This window comes from Schistocerca gregaria, chromosome 8 (assembly GCF_023897955.1).
Source record: "Schistocerca gregaria isolate iqSchGreg1 chromosome 8, iqSchGreg1.2, whole genome shotgun sequence".
In the NCBI taxonomy this organism is placed as follows: Eukaryota; Metazoa; Arthropoda; class Insecta; order Orthoptera; family Acrididae; genus Schistocerca; species Schistocerca gregaria.
In genome coordinates, this window is record NC_064927.1 from 248602479 (window position 1) to 248625895 (window position 23417).

A 23417-nucleotide genomic window follows, 5' to 3' on the forward strand; every position below is an offset into this window, starting at 1 on the left:
TGTGAAAATTACCGAACTATCAGTTTAATAAGTCACAGCTGCAAAATACTAACTCCAATTCTTTACAGACGAAAAACTGGTAGAAGCCGACCTCTGGGAAGATCAATGTGGATTCCGTAGAAATGTTGGAACACGTGAGGCAATACTGACCTTACGACTTATCTTAGAAGAAAGATTAAGGAAAGGCAAACCTACATTTCTAGCATTTGTAGACTTAGAGAAAGCTGTTGACAGTGTTGACTGGAATACTCTCTTCCAAATTCCAAAGGTGGCAGGGGTAAAATACAGCAAGCGATAGGCTATTTACAATTTGTACAGAAACCAGATGGCTGTTATGAGAGTCGAGAGGCATGAAAGGGAAGCAGCGGGTGGGAAGGGAGTGAGACAGGGTTGTAGCCTGTCCCCGATGTTATTCAATCTGTATATTGAGCAAGCAGTAAAGGAAACTAAAGAAAAATTCGGAGTAGGTATTAAAATCCATGGAGAAGAAATAAAAACTTTGAGGTTCGCCGATGACATTGTAATTCTGTCAGAGACAGCAAAGGACTTGGAAGAGCAGTTGAACGGAATGGGCAGTGTCTTGAAAGGAGGATATTAGATGAACATCAACAAAAGCAAAACGAGGATAATGGAATGAAGTCAAATTAAGTCGGTTGATGCTGAGGGAATAAGATTAAGAATTGAGACACTTAAAGTAGTAAAGGAATTTGGGGAGCAAAATAACTGATGGTCGAAGTAGAGGATATAAAATGTAGACTGACAATGGCATTGGAAGCGTTTCTGAAGAAGAAAAATTTTTTAACTAAGTGTCAGGAAGTTGTTTCTGAAAGTGTTTGTACGGATTGTAGCCATGTATGGAAGTGAAGCATGGACGATAACTAGTTTGGACAAGAAGAGAATAGAAGCTTTCGAAATGTGGTGCTAAAGAAGAATGCTGAAGATTAGATGGGTAGATCACATAACTAATGAGGAGGTATTGAATAGAATTGGGGAGAAGAAGAGCTTGTGGCACAAACTGACTAGAAGAAGGGATCGGTTGGTAGGGCATGTTCTGAGGCATCAAGGGATCACCAATTTAGTAATGGAGGGCAGCGTGGAGGGTAAAAATCGTACAGGGAGACAAAGAGATGAATACACTAAGCAGATTCAGAAGGGTGTAGGCTGCAGTAGGTACTGGGAGATGAAGCATGCACTCTCACCAGCAGCTCTTAAAATTGAGCACAATTTGGGAGTAAATGTAGAATTTAGACGAGGCTTACAAATACATTGTAATCCACAGTATCATTGAGAGGAACGTCGGGTGTTTATGTCCGCATTCATCTATAAAATCTCTTTTGTTGTCAGCATACCTATTCGATCAACAACAGAGCTCTACATGTTCCTACAATACACACTTACAAGCAACTGAAGTGATTATGAGCTCCTGATGGCAGTGACACGTTATGTTACGGTTTCCACGGGCAACCATCAATTCACATGATTGCAGACGAACGTGACATCAATCAGACATGTACAAGCTGTATCGAAGACGACATATCCTTGTATCGACTTCTACGACCGTTCGAGATACGAAACTAGCAGACGAATTAAGGAGCAGTTCATTATAGTCTTAGATTCGTATATAAATTACAATTTTGGAAGCTACTGCTGTCTTTTCTTTCTTCGAAAGTGACAACCTGCCAACCTGACATACATTTTTCTGATAGCAATTAAGTTATAAATTACGATAAAAAAGCTTAGTCTCTCGATTTTGCATGTTTCCTCGACACGATAGAGGAAATTTGTGGTAAGTTCCTATGGGACTAGACTGCGGAGGCCATCGGTTCCTAGGCTTACACACTATTTAATCCAACTTAAATTAACTTACGCTAAGGACAACACATACACCCACGCCAGAGGGACACGAGATTGGGACGGGGATTACGTGTCATCATTCCTTGTGAACAGGAATAATTTTGGGTCTAGTTAATTTTAATGCAACTCCTTTCAAACTGTAATTATTGCTGGTTACCAAGATGATGGTGGCCGTTGGAGAGGCTCCTGGTTTGAAGAAGGGCCCCAGGCGGTTAGGACCATTTTGCTACTGGAAAACTAACGGACTTGGAGACTTCTCTCAGGACTGGCTTGTAAGAGCAACACAGCTGTTTGTAAGATCGGCCTTTTAGGGTGGCAATAGGAAATGATACCTACCATGAAAGTCAGCTATTTTCTTGCTGGGATCGAGTTTTTAAAGTCAACCCAGTAGTGTCACTATACCTAACTTCTGTCGGCGCACTGGAGGTTTCAACACGTAGCGTCCGCGTAGTGAGTGTCCATCATAGACGACCCCCTGATAGCCGTAATGTTGGCGAAAGTCTGGCTATTAAGGTCTCGCGTACTTATGAGAGCCTCTGAAAATATAGTATGACATTTACTATATGTGAGGCGAAAATGATCTGCGCGATTCACGCGAGCGGAAAACAACCGCCGGCCGGCGTGTGCATAACGTGTCGAGTTAATAACTGCCTACGGGTTAGACGACATATCATCTTGGTTCACTGTTGCTACTCATTGCTAGTATCTCTCTCTCTCTCTCTCCATCCTGTAACGGCTTCATTCGCAATTTGGTAACTTGTGTTTTTAACTGATGCTTGATCACACGTGAAACATGATATTGATTTCTAGCACACTTTTTCCTCCGAATTTCAGTGCTTGATTTCGTTTTCCTGTTTGTAAATCATAAATACAGAATAAATTTCAGTTAATTCAGGTGTCCTACCATTTTTGTGATTGCGGCATGACCCTTCCTGATCAGCTACGTCACCACTGTTAGTTTTGACTAACAGGTGACGCCTCTAAATAGGATGGGGTGAAATGCTTACAAGGTCACCACCTTCTTTGCTTTCCACTTGTTACTGGAAGTGGGGGCAGGCGAGGCGTTCGCTAGCACCATCTGTCTGCACGATGCCTTGTTGGCGAGCAGGGTGCACGGCATTGCCTCACTTGGCTCTCGAAGTGCTCGCATAGTTCCACCGCCTCGTACAGATGCATATCGTGACTATCAGTCCATGCGGCCTTTTCCACGCCTAGTCCTGTACATAAATTTACACAACATCGTCTATAGGAGAACAGCGATCCGGTAAGTTATGAGTCGTTCGCACATCGCCGTTGAAGATATCGACTTGGATCGTTACCGCGACTACAGTCAGCGTCCTCGTGTATACTTCTTTGGTTTTCGTAGCTGCCATATTGGTTTCTACGTTATCATGTCCACGGCGTCTCTTTGAGTACACATTTCTCTGGTTTGAGGGCTGCTATCCTGGCCTCTGCGTTGCCTTGACAACGGCGTCATTTTCACACACACACACACACACACACACACACACACACACACACACACACGAGGGCACATGTCTGGCAAATAGACGACGATATGTATATATTTTAGTGGATGTATCTTTTAATGTAATCTACTTCCTGCTTGTATTTTCAGGTGTTATCTGCACGTACATATAGTTACTTTCTTCTAATTCATTTGTATTTCAGCAGAATATGAATAAGAACGCCGTTTCTCTCACTCACAGCTCTGACACTGCTTCCTCGCTCGTTCGTTAAATTCGCCTATTTTTAACACAACACACTACTTGTCTGACGATGTGTAATGGCTTAACTCCTTATACAGGGCGTTCAGTTTATCTGAAGACAATGAAGCATCGCGAAAATAACACATACGATCCAAAAAAAAAAAAGTTCTCGGGGACTGATGACTTCAGAAGTGAAGTTCCATAGTGCTGAGAGCCATATGAACCATTTGAGCCAAACTTCACAGAAGCTCACCTGCGAACCTTTACTTGTTGAAATTGACAATGTTCCCCTGCAACAAAAACTATTTCACGTGTTTATTACATCTAAATACCATCAGTCAAATGAGGAGGTTGGCAGAAGAAAGTGGTAATCCATATGAGGGTATTTGGAGATATTTCTTGTTATTGCTTCGGAGAGAACATAGACCAATCTACAGTATACAGAAGACGGTACTTTCTAGAAGCAGATGCGGAACTACTTATTATCAGCATGCGGTGAATTCGAATGTACAAGAAATCAGTTCTTTGAAGAATCCAACCCCGATATACTTCTGATTGTTTTCAAATGAATGAAAGGATTACATATTTGACGTTAACATGTTAACAAGAGAAAAAAAACTTTAAAGAGAGTTTGAAATTTTATTTAAAGTTTGTTGGAAGTCGCTAAGTGTTCTCATTTTCAAATAGTGGTTGGATGTAGTCTTACTATTTGCGCGCGTTGAGTTACGCTACCTCAAGACATCCCCAGTTTCTATCAGAAATACTTTTCTTACGGTATTAAACCTTTAGTTCAAGATTAATCTACTTATGAGCAGCTTCGTAATTATATGAAATACCAAAACATTTTTTTCCCAATGGAAACAGTTCCACATACAACCTACAACCAAGGCCTGCTGCCACGAACCAGATTAGTTGATCACATTTCCGCCGAACTCTTGAATTAACAACTGTATTGCAAAACGAACGAGTTGTTAGGAGAGACATTTTGCCTCCAGCGTACGGTACCGTTTACTCAATATAATTAGCAATGGTTACGACGACGGCAACATAATTTTACAGGAATAAGACCAAACCCAATAGCTTGTTTTCCGTAAGAGAAATCGAAACAGGGACTATCTTAGAAAGAGAGGATTAGTGGAGGAAAGAACATGGAAGAGATACGATCGCTATCTGAAGTGGCAGTTTCGAGATATAGCTGTGTGATAAGTAACCTCCGTATCAGCAGACTACAGATACAGGCGGCATGCAATGCGTCCAATCCGCAGGCGAGATTAGCGAGAGGGCCGCCTGGCAGATTAGGGCCTCAGACCTGCCAAGCCACTGCAAACACACTAATCAGACAGCTGCCGAGCCTGCCGATCGCGTTCGCTGCAACTCTGCCGCAACCTGCTCTGGATAGTTTAGAGAGAGAGAGAGAGAGAGAGAGAGAGAGAGAGAGAGAGAGAGAGAGAGAGATAACAAATTTAAGTTATTGGTCTGAAGACATTTTGGTTGCAAAATATATAAATACATTGATTAACAAACTCAGATACAAGTAGATGTTACATTCATGGATTTCGTGCTTTGTTTTCAAGACTTTATTAGAAATAGCGCTTCCATCTACAGTGCACTCTCCTTTAGCTGGTCCTTATTTAACCGAACCTCCGTTTCATCGTGATTAAAAACATTCGTTGAATAACTGTGACGTATTCGATACTCTCGAAGTAGTAGAGGCAACATCAGAAGACTACAATCGCTGAATTTCAGTTAGGACAACCGACGGACACGGATCCCGTGTTGCGTCAATTACTAGTTAACACTGCGTTATGCAGTACATCACTGACCTTATTTGCTGCGCGTGTACACGGTTAAAAAGTTAGATCCACTGGATAGGGTGGATAAAGGAAAATTGTTCAAAGACAGTGCTGCTGAATTTGGTGTTGGAACTTTAACGGTGACAGGTGGAAAAAAACTGAGAATAAATTGAAGGCATCTGTATCAAAATCATGATAGTTTACAGAATCGTCCCGACAACTAGAAAAAGCAAAAAATGAATCGCTAGATGACACTCTTTCCGTTTGGTTTAGTGAAAAGAAGGTGAGAGGTATTCCGACAGTGCAACAAAATGCGTTCGGCTTAAACAATAAGCTTTCCTAATGGTAGTCCTAAATTCACACCCAGCGAGGGCTGATAACACCCAGCCAAGGTTCGTAACAAAGTTGAAAAAGATCGGCGTGAAACACGTCAGCTGCCATAGACGGATGAAAGCCTTTCAGGGAATATAGTGGTTTCTAAAGATTTGACAGAGGAACTTCCTTTGATTAGTTGATACCAGATCAAGTTTATGATATTGGTAAATCTTACCTTTTTTAGGATGAAACCCAGTGAGACATTATCGTCACATTACGTGATTCTGCAAAAGCCAATAAAAAATTTATGGACAGTTTGCAATAAAGGTTTGCATTACTGCGTCCCGAAAACATAAAATCCCTTTTCTGTTAATAAAGAAATAAAAAATTCCCGTGCCTTTACATGTGACTCAGTCATCCTTGCCAGTTTCTTGTACGTCGCGAAATAATGCGTAAATGGGCAGTTCAGTTTTTAAAATTATTACTTTGAAGATTTTGTTCCATGTGTAACAAAATTCCTAAAAGAAGATGGTCTGCCCCTGAAGGCCGTATTGGTGATTGACAATGCTTCGTCACGCGCATTCGTAGAACTGGTCAGAGGCGACAACAAAGTGAAATTTCTATCGTTCAAAATAAGTGCACTGTTGTAGCCAGTGGATCGCGACGGACGTTTCTAGCTGAAAAGAATCCGAAAAAAATGTAACTTTTGTGTTTACGCCAGAATTTATAATGAGTGTTTATGAAATTTAACTCATGTCACTTATTTTTTCTGCATATCCGAGTTTTCGATAGTCCGGTCGAACTACAGCCCCACACAGTCAGAATACACGACGTTCCACCGTACTTTTCACGTCCGTTTATTTTAGGTCAGTGCCGTAACACCAATTTTCCTGCAGACAGTTTATCAATTTCTGCATGAACGTTATAGCAAATTTTCTTAGTTTTCACTATATATTTACTGACACATTTTCACTGGGATACAGGACAGCAAAACAAAAGCTAGACGATTGGGGTATTTATGGCATTTCATTGTGACGTAACATGTGTAGCCCCATTTGTGGATCACCTGACGGAAGTGAATGACTTCACGAATACTTTAAACGACAAAGAACAACAGCACACATTAGCACGAGTTCATTTGGCATTTGGGGGAAGATCGTCTGATTTAACTTCTTGTGTTTTTTGCCTGTGAGAGAAGCTGTTGGGTCAAGAGTATTCATATATTTCCCCCACAAGCTAGAAGAGCTACATGCAAGTAATGCAAACGCTATGGGTGCCGTCTTTCAAGCATATCTGCCACTCGATACCCACTGCTTGATAAATCGCGAAAAGCACTGCATATACGTCAATAGTGGTTTGTATACATAAAGAACGTTATAAACAGTGGCTAGAAGCCGTTTTCTTCTTTTCAAGAATCAACTTTGAAGACCTTTTTTATAGGCGGCGGTGGTGGTTAGTGTTTAACGTCCCGTCGACAACGAGGTCATTTGAGACGGAGCGCAAGCTCGGGTTAGGGAAGGAAATCGGCCGTGCCCTTTCAAAGGAACCACCCCGGCATTTGCCTGAAACGATTTAGGGAAATCACGGAATACCTAAATCAGGATGGCTGGAGACAGGATTGAACCGTCGTCCTCCCGAATGCGTTTTTATAGGCACTCAGAATCATTTCCCTACTACGGCACTTAGAATGTTCTTAATGAAGTATTTATTTTCTAATTTGTCTCGTTATTTTTTGCGATGATGCCGTGAGCACCAAGATATCAGCATATCTTCTCAGTTTTTTTACATATATATCAGGTATTCGAAAGACGAGAGTTTTTTTTTCCAATATTCTGATCATTGGAGCGTTTTCCATTTCCAATCTTCATTTCACGCCCTTTCTGTGACAAGTGCGGCAACTGTGGCGCGAGCGATGAAGACGTCTGCTTGGTTCCCTTAAATCGCTTCAAACAAAATTAGGGAGCATCTTTTGTTAACAGCATTTCTCCTGTAAAATAATCGGTGTAACTCACTTCATGTCAAAAATTTTTGGCGACCCTGTACTTTCAGCTACATTTCATTCTCGCAGGGTGACCCAAGATAAGTATGATTGTTAATATCTGTCACTACGGCAAATAACCTCGGCAATCTAAGTACAAAGGGTACTAGAAAGTTTTGCGATACAGCTTCATTTATTTAATTTTTTACAATTACTTTCCGCCACATTCAATACACCTCTCCATCCTCCGAAACCAATGCTCCAAAGTTTCTGTGGGAAATAAGGCACACTCGTTGTCCCAAGCCCTCAGGAAGTCCTGGTCACTTGAAAACTGCACACCGTTCAGCTTCATTTTCACAAACGGGAACAGTGCAAAGTTACATGTAGCAAAGTCTGGACTGTAAGGAGGGTTGTCAAAAAGTTTCAGTCCTGTATCCCGCTAATATTCGGTGCATGCTTTGGCGCGATAAGCTGGAGCCAGTCGCTATGGAGGAACCAAGTGTCCATTCTTGACTTCGGTCGCAGGTCCTTCAAAGACTGGATGACTTTGGGCAGGTACTGCTCAGGGTACCACTTAGCTATAACTGTCTTCTGCGTGCCCAAAGCAGCAGGTTCCTCAATTCCAGTCGACTTGGAAGAGAGGAAAAAAAAAAAACTATTTTTACTTTACTGGCAGGGATTTTCTGATAGCTACGGGTGTGTTGTCATCTTCAAAGACCCAAGAATGATTTTTGAGTCACAGTCGGCACATCATAATAGTATAGCCAAGTCTCGTCACCTGTCACGATGTTATTCACATACTGCACATACTGAGATTGTCCCTTAGAAAGCTTCATTACCATCTCCCGGCACCAAGTCACACGTTGTGTCATCTGCTCTTCCGTCAGTCTATGCGGCACCCAAAGACAAAAACTTTATTAATTTACAAGTGTACACGCAGAATAGAACGAATTGCTGGTGTATTTAGCCCTTAGGTATGCTCTCTATGGCCGGGATGGTTCCTTTGAAGGGGCAGGGGCGATTTTCTTCCCCATCCTTCCCTAATACGAGCTTGTGCTCCGTCTCTAATGACCTCGTTGTCGACGGGACGTTGAACACTAATTTCCTCCTCCTCCTCCTCCTATGCTCTCTATCTCCTTATAGGTCACTCGCCTGTCTTCGCCTAGCATTTCCGTCACGGCATTAACGTTTTCCTCCGTAACTGATGATCGTGGCTTTTCCCGTCCTCTTAGCGTCCCCAGAGTGAAATTTCCTCTTTGGAATTCTCTGAACCACCTGAATACAGTTGTAAGATGTGAACATACATCACCGAGTGCAAGAATCGTTTCTTCAAAGTACTGGTCTACGTTTAAAGCAAACGCGATGTTGTACCGCAAAACTGCCCGAATCTCACTCCGTGGCCACGATTCCATTGCAAGCACTTGAAACTAACCATGCTGGTGAACAACTGCGCCCACATACTTGGCACAGCGGCTACGACGCTAGTCTGAAGTGTTCTCAGAAAACAGCAACAGTCAGCCTCCTGTGAATTATTGTTGCGTCGTATTTCAAACCTTTCCTAGTACCCTTCGTATATTTGCAGAAATGGCAGCTAAATATTTATGAAAAGGACGAATGTAGGCCTCAATGGGGGTCGCTTCAATCGTAGCAGTTGAAGGTGTACTCTTGGTTTCCTGCCTGACCATACCCTCAAAAATCGTAACATACTCGGTAGAAGGACCAAATATTTATGACAAGTGAGGAATATGAATGTCATTGCTGGTGCTATTCACTCGCTTTCCGCGTCTTGCTACACGCATTGTTTCCCTCTTCACGTTAGTAACAGATTCTGTGACTTCCTTATTAATAAAATACAAGTATATTTGGTGAAATTTGCTGGTAATGGTTCCGCAATTTTCGATGTTTTTTTACGAGCGCTCACACTCGAATAAGTGTCTTCGATTTTGTGGCAAATGGTTTATCAAGGTAACCACCGCATAATCGTTTCCCCCACGGGTAGCCCTTAAAACCAGCCAATCCTTCGTTTTTTAATCAGAGAGAACTAAAAAAATCGAATCTGCTTCCTCCGTTCCAATTGTTAACTCGGCGTCCCTATAAGAGGTCTACGACGAACACACGTAGTTCTCAGCAAAACTGTCATTCATCTTAGGATCTCCTGAAGGCTGTTACCGCTGATGCTTCATTAACTGGTATTTAATTGTAAAATAATGGGCCGAAGGTGACGCGTTTGTGATAAATCTTCAGTGCGCCGGTGCCTCGAAACGGCATACAACCACTGCTAGCAAGTTTAACACAGAAATAGGACAAAAACAACAAGTGTCGACTGCCGTCGTCGCAGACAGTGACAGTGACAACGTCATTTTGACGTCAGTTCCGAGCAAGCCACGAACGCGGCCCATGAGGTGTCTAGGTGCAGCTAGATACGAGGCTGTTCAACTCGTTATCTGTCCGCTAATGGCCAGGGCTGCGGGGTGCCCGCCGCTGGGGAACCATTAGTAGACGACACGTACGTGCGCCGGCCACAGGTGGCAGCACGCTCTTTCAATTAATCCTGACAGCCACTCCACTTCAACGGCCACATAAAGCTGCACGTCTTCGTGTGTCATCGACATCGACTGTGCAGCGCGTAGTGCTGTCAGACGAGTTGCGATTTGGCCTCCTTTCTAATGACGCAAGGCGTCAAGTGTACTGACGGTCGAATGCACCGTTTAAGCTGGAGTGTGTGGAGGGTGTAGGTCAGCCGGAAGTGTGGTCTTGGAGGTGTTTTTCTTACCACGATTTGGACCACTCATTCAGGTTAATGTGAACAGACGGGTTTACCATTGCCGAAGGCCTTTCTTCTGCATCTTCATGACGAGCGTGCTGTGGCACTTCAGTCTGCAAGGCGCCAACAGCCGAGTTCAGAGTGCTCCTTGTTTGGCAGACATTCAGGTCACACTGGCCTGCTAAATCACTCAATCTTAATTTCACAAAAATGTCGAACCATTTTTATATTTATCAATTAACATTTCCCAAACTCAGTAGCTTCTTTTTTTTTTTGGGGGGGGGGGGGGGGGTCACCGGTCTTCCGACTGTTTTGATGCGGATTCCCAAGAATTCCTCTCTCGTGCAAACCTTTTCACCCCAGAGAACCATTTGCATACAATATCCTCAGTTAGTTGTTGGATATATTCCAATCTGTCTTCTCCTACAGTTTTTACGCTTTACAGCTCCTTCAAGTAACATGGAAGTTATTTTTGACGTCTTAAAACATGGCCTATGATCCTGTGACTACTTATGTGAACGTTTTCTACATGTTCCTCCCCACGCCATTCTGTGGAGAACCACATCATCTCTTATCAGGCCACCTAATTTTCGACACCTTTATACAACTCCACATCATCTCTTCGAGTTCGCTGTACGGGTCTAACCGTCGATGAGTGACTTCAGCTGGATATAGCATATCTGAACAAACTTGTGGACACACTTACTTCCTCGCCGAATTTATGCCATTGTGGGGGTCGGACGCTGTGTTACACGATATAAGCGTTATATCTTCTGGGAAGACTAATTGTTGTACGGTGTGTTTATGTCCAATATCACATTTCTTCAGCATGTACACTGGGGTCTGCAATGTCTAAAACTGTTAACCCATCAGAAAAAGAATGGTAAATATGGAAGATCTCACGGAATATGCAAGTCGTAGTTTCAGTGGGGAATGTTCCCATCTGTAGGGAACAATGAGCCTTGCGAATTCCAAAAAATGAGTTTGTATAAAAGACTGTAGATGGCAGGTGAGATATGCCATTTACTAAATATTTTAATACTCCCGTAACACATGCCATAATGTATCCGAACATCGCAAAGAGCTATTGCGACTGTAAGTGAGGGATAGCTCACTCTGTCACTAGGTCCCCTAAACAGAAGGCGACAGGTTGCCTCAGTTCGATTTATACGGTGACTCCGATAAGCCCGATATCGAAGATCTTACATAGAAAGCTACGTATCCAGAGGATCTGTATGTGCGCCATCGGGTCTTACACAGATATCTATGCGTCTCCATATCCGCGGTACCATCTAAGGAGTTATGTTTCTAAATGCTTCTTCACCACTTTCGCGCAGTTCTATAGTTTTTTATCGACGCTGAGCCACGTAAGATGTTGTTATTCCCCAAAATAAGTTGTATGGCCCTGTAAAAAATAGGCTTCTTGGCAGCCAGCTGAACGGGACTCGATATGTTGCTGAAACATGCCCAATTCAGTAAACTCGAAATTATTCATCGGAAAACTCTCGCCTAATAGCAAAACTCGCATGTCATCCTACAAGGATATTAACCACGTCTGCATCACGCTCAAATAAGTATTTACGGTTCATACACTCTTTACAAAATTATGATCCGAACCTGTTTTGTGGCGACATCGCGCCCCTTATCATTAAATGAAGCAAAGTCCTCTCAAACACTTATAAATAATGGGGATTTAGTTTAGACCAGAAACCACATTTCTCCTGTGTGAACTGAGATATATCGCACATGCACCAGAAAATAACAGCCTTGGGACTGACATAGCATTTGGAAATCTGCACTTTCAACACTGCCTGAAAAAAAAAAGAACACGTTTCTCCCAATCAAACAGGTTTTCTTTACGAGCCAGGACCTTGCCAATGCTACCTGCAAAAGCGCTTACTGTCTGTGCATTATTTGCTATCTCTGTCCGTGTCCATGCTCTCTCATACAAACTAATAATATATTTCAACACTGTAAATGTGCCCTCTTACATCGCCCATAGTTTTACAATTGAAACACTCGAATAGTGGAAGAAAACCGTACAATACTGATAACAATGCCTTTCGACTGTTTCACACTAAGGATAGCAGTGAATCAACTACAATTTCCTCACTGTTACAAAGTCGATAGAGGACTTCTCGGACACCTTGGTGTTCAAATGGTTCTGAGCACTATGGGACTTAACATCTGTGGTCATCAGTCCCCTAGAACTTAGAACTAATTAAACCTAACTAACCTAAGGACATCACACACATCCATGCCCGAGGCAGGATTCGAACCTGCGACCGTAGCAGTCACGCAGTTCCGGACTGCAGCGCCTAGAACCGCAAGGCCACCGCGGCCGGCCCTTGGTGTCCATCTCAGACAAAATCAGGAATGAATGCAGAAGACGGTTAAAAATTGTTGCTGATGGAGTTGTGTACAGTGAACTGTACAACTATATGAGTCACTTATGCCGCAACCATGTTAGGCAGGACAATGAAGCGGAGCGCCAGGCCACGTGGCCACGCCCAAATCAACGCGCGGAACCAGCCGGCCTTATCGCGCACCACACACACGGCTCCGACACGGTGATGTGTTGATAAAGCAGCTCGGCCGTGTTTGTTCGGAGGGAGGTGCGTTACTCAATTACCAGCGAGCACCTCACGTTTACTTTCTTTGTGTCACCCTGTCGGAAGGTTACGTGCGCTTCAAAAGCAGCTTCGCGTTACCGGATACGTAAAGGCGGCACGTGTCGGAAATGTACTTTCCGACTATTCCCACTCACGTTCCCTCGGCATTTTTGCTACACTGTCTGTCATATGGGTCATACCGATGTTGTGACATTCCTGGCGAGTTCCGACAAGTTTTGATGTCGGTAAAAGTGCTCATACAGAGGTTGGGTACAAATTTGGAAACAACCTGAGAAATGCATGCTTGGACGTAAACGCTGATGGTAGCCAAGCCTGCACGGTGCGCTGTTCTATTTGATCACGAACGGCACCTGTGCAGTATTCTCTATAAGTAGGAAGTGTGAGTCGTGGTCAGAAGAGTGTACTTTGTAGTCGTGAGTGAGTCACGTAGGGGATAAGCCAATCGGAATTTGGGAAAATGGTTGCTGCTCACATGCTAGGTGCTTCCGTAGCCAAGTAACTGAAATGTTTCGTGTTTCAAGAGGCACCGTATTGAAGATTTATAACGCACATTGGGAAAGTGGAAAAACGTCATCCGCCAAGCCAGAACGCGAACGAAAGTAAGTGTTGAATGACAGAAATAACTGAAGATGATTGTATGGTAAGAGGAAAACGTGGTGCCGAAGACATAAAACCTGGCAAAAATGGCTCTAACCACTATGAAACTTAACATCTGAGGTCATCAGTCCGCTAGACTTAGAACTACTTAAACGTAACTAACAAAAGGACATCACACACATCCATGCCCGAGGCAGGATTCGAATCTGCGACCGTAGCAATAGCGCGGTTCCGGACTGCAGCGTCTAGAACCGCTCGGTCACAGCGGCCGGCAACTATGAAGCACTGGAAGTATTTCATTTCGTCAGACGAGTCTTGTTTCCAACTCCTGGCCGGTTTTACGATCCAAGATTGAAACACGCCGGAGGTTCGGTGAAGACTCGGATAGCCGTGGCGTGGTATACATGGGCGCCATGGTTACTCTGCAAGGTCGCATTACTGCCACACGTTATTTGGCCATTTGGGCTGATCGCGTCCATTCAATGGTACAGTGATTGTTTCACAATGGGGATGCTGTGTTTCAAGACCTCGGCCCTGTACACGCAGCTCACATCGTCCACGACCTGTTTTCTGAGGAAGAGGATGGACTGTCGCATCTTCGCTGGCCATTAAAGTCTGCAGATCTCAATATTATTGAGCTTTTGTGATCTACTTTGGAGAGGAGGGTGCGTGACGGCCATCCACCTTTTGTTGAATTATTTTTTATTATTTTTTTCGTTCTTTTCTTTTTATACATGTGAGTTATATGTAAACTGAATGGGATACACACAACGATAAAGATAAATTAACAAGTTTTGTGTGGCAAGGATAATGTTTTGATGCATCTGTGTGAAACAAAATGAGAAGTGCGCTCTTCAATTTATTAATTCCTGTATCTTCACCTGTTTGCTTCTATAAGGGGTAGCGTGAGGACGTATGCTTGGATCCGTCGTACCAGCAATGTTAAAAAAATACGTGTATCTCAACAACACATTAAAAGTGTTATAAAATGTTATTCGCCCGCCGCTGAGATCCTCTATCAGCAGGTTCGGAGCCGACAAGAGCAATTTGCACGAGCAGCGGAGGAGCAATCCTCCTCCGGCATTGACTACGCACAATGGAATGAATGTGAAGCAGTACGTAATGGAAATTATGAATACTGATCTTGAATGTATTGATATTAAGGTCTGTTGACATTGGTATCAGTTAAAGTTCACCCAGGGTATGAGTACAGATTTATAAATTACCTTCCAATTATTTTTTTCCAATTATTCGAGCAGCAATTATTAATCAGTTCCCATTCTCTCTCCACACGTATACCACTTTTAAACCTCTATCATCGTTAACTAAATTTACCACTATTTTGCAAAACCAACGCAGTAGGATTCCCTTGAAGACCATGTAGGACTTTTAATAATCCAGTCCGAAACGACTGGAAGCTGTTTTGAATGCCAATGCTTTTCCTACGCAGTATTAGGCTGGTAAAGAGTTTTATTCTTTGTATCTAAATACTTTTATTCAACGCCTGTACCTCTTACCTGTGCATTTTACAATCCACGTTTACCGAACATTTTATTTTGTTTTGGTCTAATTAAATACAACAAAAAACCCATAAAGGCAATGTTTCCTAACATTCACATCAACGAAGTCAAAAACTGCTGCTTTTAACAATGAATATAACAACTCCACCAGGTGCGCTGTAATATGGTTGAATTCTCTTCGCCAATTGTCTATAAGGAGGTTGACAAGTTGCGCTCCTGAGCCATCCATTGTAGGTGGTGGTTTTCTGCATCAACGCACTGCACTTTTCAACTAAACCCACACAACCAGGCTCGTGTCAGCAGATACCGCTAGGCTTTTCACTCACTTCATTTCTGCCTCATGGGGAAAGTTGTTCTCGACGCGGGCGAGACTTGTTCGTCTTGAAAGACGTACTCGTAGCCAAAATTTTGAATGTAGGGCTACACAATAAGTTGGAAACTTCTGTTCTGATACCGCACTACCTTCACATTACTTTCGCTGGGAGGCACCTGGTTTCCGTACACGACACTGGTCGAAAACCTCACAGCAGACCCAGTGGGATTGTAAGATTAACAAGTGCATTGGTACCTGGCTACGACCAAATTTCGCTGTGACGATCATCACACGTCAGACAAATCCTACAGTCGGTGAAGACAACTTGCGCCATTCCAGGTGCTCCCTCAACACATTTTTCGCACACCACTGGCTAGTCTGTTTTATCGTTGCCTGTAATGGACATCTAGACACCAAACAGAGCATACGAAATGTGTGAAGTCGTATGGCATTGTTGGCTGGGAGACCCCGAAGGGCAGGTTCAACCGCCTTGCGAAGGTCCTTCATTCTTCGAGCACACTGCCACCTTCCTTTCGCGAAGTGTAAGGCTGTATTGTAAATGTATCTGAAAAGTGTAGGTGTCATGTTTGCGTTGTATGATGATGAGAGGAGAGGGTGAAACCCGATGCCGCCGAGTAACCTATTCCTCTCGAATAGCACCAAGGGAGCCGCAGAACACAACGTCACCATTAGACGAACGGATCGCTATCAACAGTTTCACATGCCCTCACCTCATGTGACACTGGGGAAATGTCTGAATTATAATCCAGGGCAGGAACTTTAGCCTCCACCCCCTCGTCCCATTCGCGTAAAGGCAAAGGGAGTGCAGCCAACCGCGTACCCATGCGCTTGTCCATCCAAGTACTGGCCTTGCCCGACGCTGCTCATCTTCGGTGATCTGACAAGAACCGGTGTATTCGACGACGCAAGGCCTTTGTCAGAGCGTATGAAGACGGTTACGTACTGGATGGTTCGACATAGTCTCCCTCTTGTCTAAAAAGGCAGCGTGCAATACTCACGATAGATAAGAGTCATTTTAATGTGTAATTCCATTAAAAAATCAATGTTGTTTTCACTAAGATGAAGTGATTTCAGCTGGAAGTCATTTTCAGATGCTTCCTGCTATATTCATAAACTTGCACCATCACTCTTTCTGGATACATGCGAATGTCATTTGTCATTTTAATTAGTAAGAGCCGTCGTAGTAAACACTAGCGGGAAAAACGTTTTATGTTTACCGAGGTCGTAGGGGCATACGCACAAACATAAAAACTCATAATATATCGCACAGATCATCGTCGGACCCGGGTTGATTCGAGACTTAAGAATGCTAACAGCCGTAATCGCCTATCATGGTGTAAATAACATTTCTTTTACAACAGCGAGTGTGGAAAATGGAATTGTCCTTCAACAATTTTGTGGCTGTGGCACCAGAAATGAAAAAAGAAAAGCCTTATCGTAATTTTTAGGCAGCGGTCATGAGCTGGTATTATTGGCAGTAGGCGATCACTACGATGCCTATCTTCGATGCTTTGTATCTCACTATAGTGGTTGAATTTCAGTAGAGGAGAAGCTCCAAGTATGATCAGTGGTCTAAATATGGGCTAGGAGGCCTGGGGGCGCAGGAAGTGCTGCCACCTGGCCGTTAAGTCTGTCCACCTCTACCTCGGAGGACAACTAGAAACTTGGCAGCGCGAACGCATATTGTTTGGCTGCAGTGAGGTTTTGCGCGTGAAATCCTGATTCTGTGGACTGCACTCTATCGAGCAAGTATTTACTTAGCTATTTTCTTTGGAATTCGACTTAGGTCTGCATGCAATTCGTTCGAAGAATTGTATTACTGCCATGTTAAAGTATCTGTTTCCCAGTTTTCATGGCTCTGTCTGTATTTCGTAATGAATTCTGCAGGAACCATAGTGTAGTCCAAATATGGGCTGCCGTCAAGGGTCTAATTATGCATGGGCTAGCCCTTGTTTGGACCAATTTATTTTCCTATAATTTTAGTTGAAATCTATTCAAGATTTGTTTTGCAGGATGCCACGTCAGAAGTCTAAATACTTAAGGGCAAAAGGAAGATGCGGGACCCTTTGAAGATGGCTGAAGCCATCACTTTTGTGAGGACGAAGAAAATGGGAACTCTAAAGGCTGCAAAAGTATATGCTGTATCTCGCTCTGTCCTGCACACTTTAAATAAGAAAACAGATCTAACTCCAACTGGTGCCGCCAATGTTAAGCTAGGTAGACTTTCTGTTTTAGGACTATGTCTGAAAGAAGAGTTTGTTTCCCACTGGTTGACTATGGAAGAAAGGTTTTTTGGCAATGCTTTCTCCGATTTGAAACGACTGGCGTTTGTGACATTAAATGACATTAAAGCACCTTTAACCACTAACGCAGCTGGTAGGAGTTGGGCACATTTTTTCTGAATCGCAATTCATATCGCTATCGATCGACCCTAAGCCAGGATCGTCGCGAACAGATAACACAGAACCTTCAACGGTTAATTTGATAGTTATCCTCTCCTCAGTCTAGCATTGCTGCCTCTGGATCACAAGGTCCCGGGTTCGATTCCCGGCCGGGTTGGGGATTTTCTCTGCCCGGGGACTGCGTGTTTGTGTTGTCCTCATCATTTCATCATCATCATCATCCGTGACTGTGTCTAGATTGGACTGTGTCAAAATTAGGACTTCGCACGGGCGCTGCTGACCGCGCAGCTGAGCGCCCAACAAACCAAGCATCATCATCTCCTCGGTCAGTAACGTTTTCTGAATTTCCTCTGCCCATTCCTTTCTCATCATATGCACAACCGGAAACTTGGAATCCTGTTTGCCCTTTTGACATTTTCCCACCACTCACAATTGAAAAGAAAGCAAACAACAGAGGTCGGAGAATGGAGTTTATATTTGCGATTAATGCAAACAAACTTGCACTTCACGCTTGTTTTTAGATACCTTTTCCTTCCTGAAAGGTATGCCATATTTGACCCAAGGTAAAAATCGGCGTTTATGTATTGTTTTTTAAACAAATGATTTAAAATAAGAACAATGTTTTTTTAATTGTCTAATTCCGCATAACTATGAAGGGCAAATGTTATTGTACCATCCCAGGATTTCTTCAATAATTTAATCATTAACAAAAAATATGTTACTATGTAAAACCCTTAGCTAGCGTATACTAATCTTTTTGTTTAACAACGAATTCAGTAGCAGCACGCTATCGAAACAAAACATTGATGTCGGCCATTCTGCAATGTGACAGGAGTTACTGATATCGTTAGGTATCATCACAATGTGTAAAATCTTACTCTGCTGCCTATTTATTAGTGTTGGAAATGCACTCGAAAATAATTTTGGCCACAACTTTCGGTTTGATTCCTGTCGCCTGCACAACAGGCTATAAATGCGTACCTTTTGGCATCAATCTACATTATCGTACTGTTCACAGGCAACATGACGCCAACGCCTCTTATCAGCACAGCTTCCACGCTAGTGTCCTCACCAATCCACAAGAGGTATTAGCAATATGCGGGCACCTCACAGTCTTCACTTGGCGAAACAAGAGGCACCGTGAAAATTAATTAACACGCGAAGTATCCAAGACTGCGCCGCCTGCCTCATTTCCCCCCAGCTACGTAATCGTCTCACTGCATTCTAAAAACTCTCGAAACCGCACGGTCCCATAATTAAAAAATCTGCCGCGCAGATTCGGAAACAAAAGGGGCTTTCGGAATTAAAAGAACGGCCCGAATTCAGATACGGAGGACACACACGGAGAAAATGAGAGGGAGGGGACTCCGAGAAGTCCCGTTTGTCTCGCGCTGGGGGCCGACTGCAGAAGCTAGACAAATAGCACGGCCTATTAATGCACGAGCCCAGCAGGGTAGCTGCGTCCGCTCCCACGAGATGCGCCCAGCCGCCACAATTGGCCTTAATTATTCACGCTGCAGCCAGATGCTCCATTCAGCGAGCTCTGCCGGTGGCGCAATTAAAATTAATTGACGGCTCTGAAACGCACGACTGGGTCGTATATATGTTTCAGGAGCAGGGAGGCGTCAAGGACGCGAGCTATACGCTGCACCAACGATGCAAAAGGCGAGCCGCGCACAAAGTTCAATCCGACCACCATGACGATAGTGATTTTTTTTTTAAATTCTCATCGAACATCATACACTCAGTCAGCGCCCGATACGTCACATGCTACAAATTTATGGTGAGGAACAATAAATAAAAAAGACACACACACACACACACACACACACACACACACACACACACACACACACAGGCGGACGCGCAAATGACATAATTTACGTTATGTTGTAAACAAGTTCATGAAATCAAACGTTCAATCGCTAAAAGTTATATATAGGGGCTGTACAAAAATAAGGAAACACCAAGAACAACAACACATCGCCATGTAAGAAGAGATAAATACAGGTCCCGTACCGTTTTCAAGGGAACCCGGTATCATTCTTCTTGCAAAATACTCGTAAATTCTGGTAACGATTATTCACTACATATATTACGGAAAGTAGACCACAAAGGCTCAATAATATTCAGACCTAATGACACTGGTGGCCAGGGGACATGCGACGAACATTGTACCAAGGGACGGACCTGATCAGACAAAATAGTTACTTAGTGCTTGCAGTAATGCGAGTTCCCACAGTAGCAATGTTGCCCATGTAATACCGCGTTATGGCTGCCCAAATCATCACCGAAATCTAGCCGTGTCACTCATGGAGCGGGAACTCGTCCAGAATATAGAAACATTGTGAAACAGGGCTCATCCGATCAAATTACTTTCTTCCATTGCTCTAAAGCGCAATCTTCATGGCTTCGTAACCATGTTTTTCTGTTAAGGCATTTGCATCACTGATGAGTAATTTTTGGATCGCTGCTAGCCCTACAATTCCCTGCTTATGGAGCTCCCTTTGTGTTGTTCTGGTGCTGGCAGTGTACTCGAGTACGACATTCAGTAACTTTTGCTGCTGCTGTCATCTTATTTTTCGTCACAACCCTCTTCAATATACATCTGTCACGATTACTCAACACACACATTCGTCCACATTGTGACATAGCGGACAAAGCCGTTTTCCTGCTTTCCCTGTATGCGGTATGGTGCCTCTTGAAGCGCCAAACATTTCGCCTACCTTGGCTACGGAAGCACCCACCATATCAATACTAATAATTTGCCCACGTTCGAATTCACTTAGTCGTGACATAACTCGCAACTACACAGTACGTTTTCCTGACCACAACTGACATTTCCAGTGTATTGGCTACTTGAGCAATCTGTGGTCAAATGCAGCACCACAACCAGCAGACTTTACTACCATCTGCATTTACGTTCAAGCATGTATTTCTCGCCATGTTCACATATTTATTGTCCTGAACTCACACATCATTCGTTGGAAGTTGTACCTTTATTCTGCTGGGAAGTTGTTGTCCAAAAGGCACTAAACACTAAAAAATCGGTTGTCACGTGGTATCTCAGTGGCAGACGAAAATTATGTGGAAGATTGTCTGCTCCTATGCTGCTACGATAGGCGCCGCTTATTATTCCACAAGGACTGAGCTACCGCCGCACAAGATGTAGCATATGTGTAAGGAACATGTTCCGCACGTCTTTGTCCCATAGTGGATGGCACCCTTAGTTACCTCGTAGGCAATTTCATCGCCCCTTTACCCATGGCACCGTGATGTTCTTGTAGGTGTGCTGTAGTTCTGTCTTTAGCACGAGAATTCTGCGGCATGAGGTACCGTTTTATGGATGCTAGTACAAGGTTCTTGCTTTATTTTCAGATTATTTTTCGTAAATGCGCAAAGTAAGAACGTAACGAAAAAAATTTCAATTCATGTACAAAAAAAGCTGTAAACAGACGAACAAAATTGTAAACTCAGATCTTATAATTAAATGTGTCCTTTGAGACTCCCGTCTCGTTATTATAGTGCCTCGGTGGTGTAGTGGTAGCATATCTGCCTAGTAAGCAAGAAGACCCGGGTTCGAGTCCCGGCCGCGGCACAAATTTTAATTGATTTAGTCTGCTTCGATCATATTTGAAAATTGTAAACGACTGACAAATAGATGAAAATATGTGACCTAGGGTTAAAGTGAAGTTACATATAGAACTGCACAACGAGACAAATGTTATACAATATTACTACAATAATGTAACAAAAAACGCGTTTCTAGAGGCGAAAGAAGAAAAACTAAACAACTCGTAATGCGGCAAATTCCCGATTTCATTGTTGAGTAGTAAAGTTAATTGTGACGAGTCTAGTAATAATGGAAAGATATGATCACGTTTGGCTACGAAATCTTTCACGACGGAGTCTTTCGGATAAAAAGTTCTCGGTTCATCGGGTAAAATCCCACGCTTTCGACGACTCCCTCCATCATCGTCGTGAGGGGCTACGTCTGTCTAATAGCTAATGAATACATTTGCGTGATAAGTGGCAGGGATCAAGAGCGATTTGGTACGAACAGAGTGCCCTTGCACATTAGATATGCACTTAAGATAACGATATAAATGCCGAACTGTCTACAAATAAACAAGAGGCAACACATTCTGCTTTCTAAATTAAGTATCAAAATAGATTCGCAATAATACGTTGTAATAAGTCGCAGTTACCATCGCTGACATGCGCTGCTAAGGTGGTATGATGTATGTAATAAACCAACAGCTTAGTGAAGTGACGTATAAATTTTTATTTTCGGCATATTAGATGGGACTGGAATGTTAATAGGGCAAAGAGAAATCCTCTTAGTTCAACACAAAACACTTACAGTCAATATGAATGAATTTGATTTTCGTCACGTTGCTCCATTTTGCGGTATAAAGTAACTAATACGCCAATTTGAGTTGCGGGATAGTTTCGTTTACACGGTTTTTTAAAGTAGTCTCAAAGAGTGCTTCGATGACGGAACGATTCCGGAGGACGGTGGTACAAATCGCCACTCTGATTTTGGTTCCCCGTGGTTGCCCTAAACCGATGAAGGTGAATGCCGCGGTTGTTTCCTTGAACAGGAGACAGCTAACTTCCTTCCCCTACATCCTTCGTTTATAATAATGTCATCGTCTTCGACGGGACGTTAGACCCTAATCTCCTATCCTTCCATTCGCTCGATTGTTTCGTTCAATCTCATCAACTAAAAAAGCATGCCGTCGTAGAATTCTTTATTTGGCATTCACTTCCATATAAAAGAAAATTATTAGGTACCTCCCCCCCCCCCTCTGTTTAATAGTAATAAAAATAGAATACGTTTTGTACTAAGCACATAAAAGGGTAGAGCCAAATAAATTTAAAGTAAACAATAAAACTAAGATCACTGCGAAATAATTAAAATGGCAATCTGTAGTTCCGTCGCCGTAAGAAGACTTGACAGTTGTATTGGTCTGGACGGGGCAGCAACGAACACCTATCTCAAGCAACCACGCAACGTGATTTTGTAATTGTATGGCGACGCATTAGTGTTGCCGGGGGGAGGGGGGTCCTTCTTAACGCCGACTCGCTATAATATATGTTATATGTTAAGCCACGGCTGAAAAATACAAAATACTAACGCGAATTCTTTACAGACGAATGGAAAACCTGGTAGATGCGGACCTCGGGGAGGATCAGTTTGGATTCCGTCGAAATGTTGGAACACGTGAGGCAATACTGACCTTACGACTTATCTTAGAAGAAAGATTAAGAAAAGGCAAACCAACGTTTCTAGCATTTGTAGACTTAGAGAAAGCTTTTGACAATGTTGACTGGAATACTCTATTTCAAATTCTAAAGGTGGCAGGGGTAAAATACAGGGAGCGAAAGGCTATTTACAATTTGTATAGAAACCAGATGGCAGTCATAAGAGTCGAGGGGCATGAAAGGGAAGCAGTGGTTGGGAAAGGAGTGAGACAGGGTTGTAGCCTCTCCCCGATGTTATTCAATCTGTATA

General features: G+C 43.1%; 1 protein-coding gene and 1 non-coding gene across 13 annotated transcripts in view; one reads left to right on the forward strand and one right to left on the reverse strand.

The window, feature by feature from the left end:
* The window catches only part of LOC126284122 (afadin), a 995168-nt gene that overhangs the window by 874332 nt on the left and 97419 nt on the right, over positions 1-23417 (reverse strand). The window lies entirely within an intron of this gene.
* Positions 21426-21497, forward strand: Trnat-agu (transfer RNA threonine (anticodon AGU)). The gene has a single exon. It is a non-coding gene; the product is annotated as a tRNA-Thr (tRNA).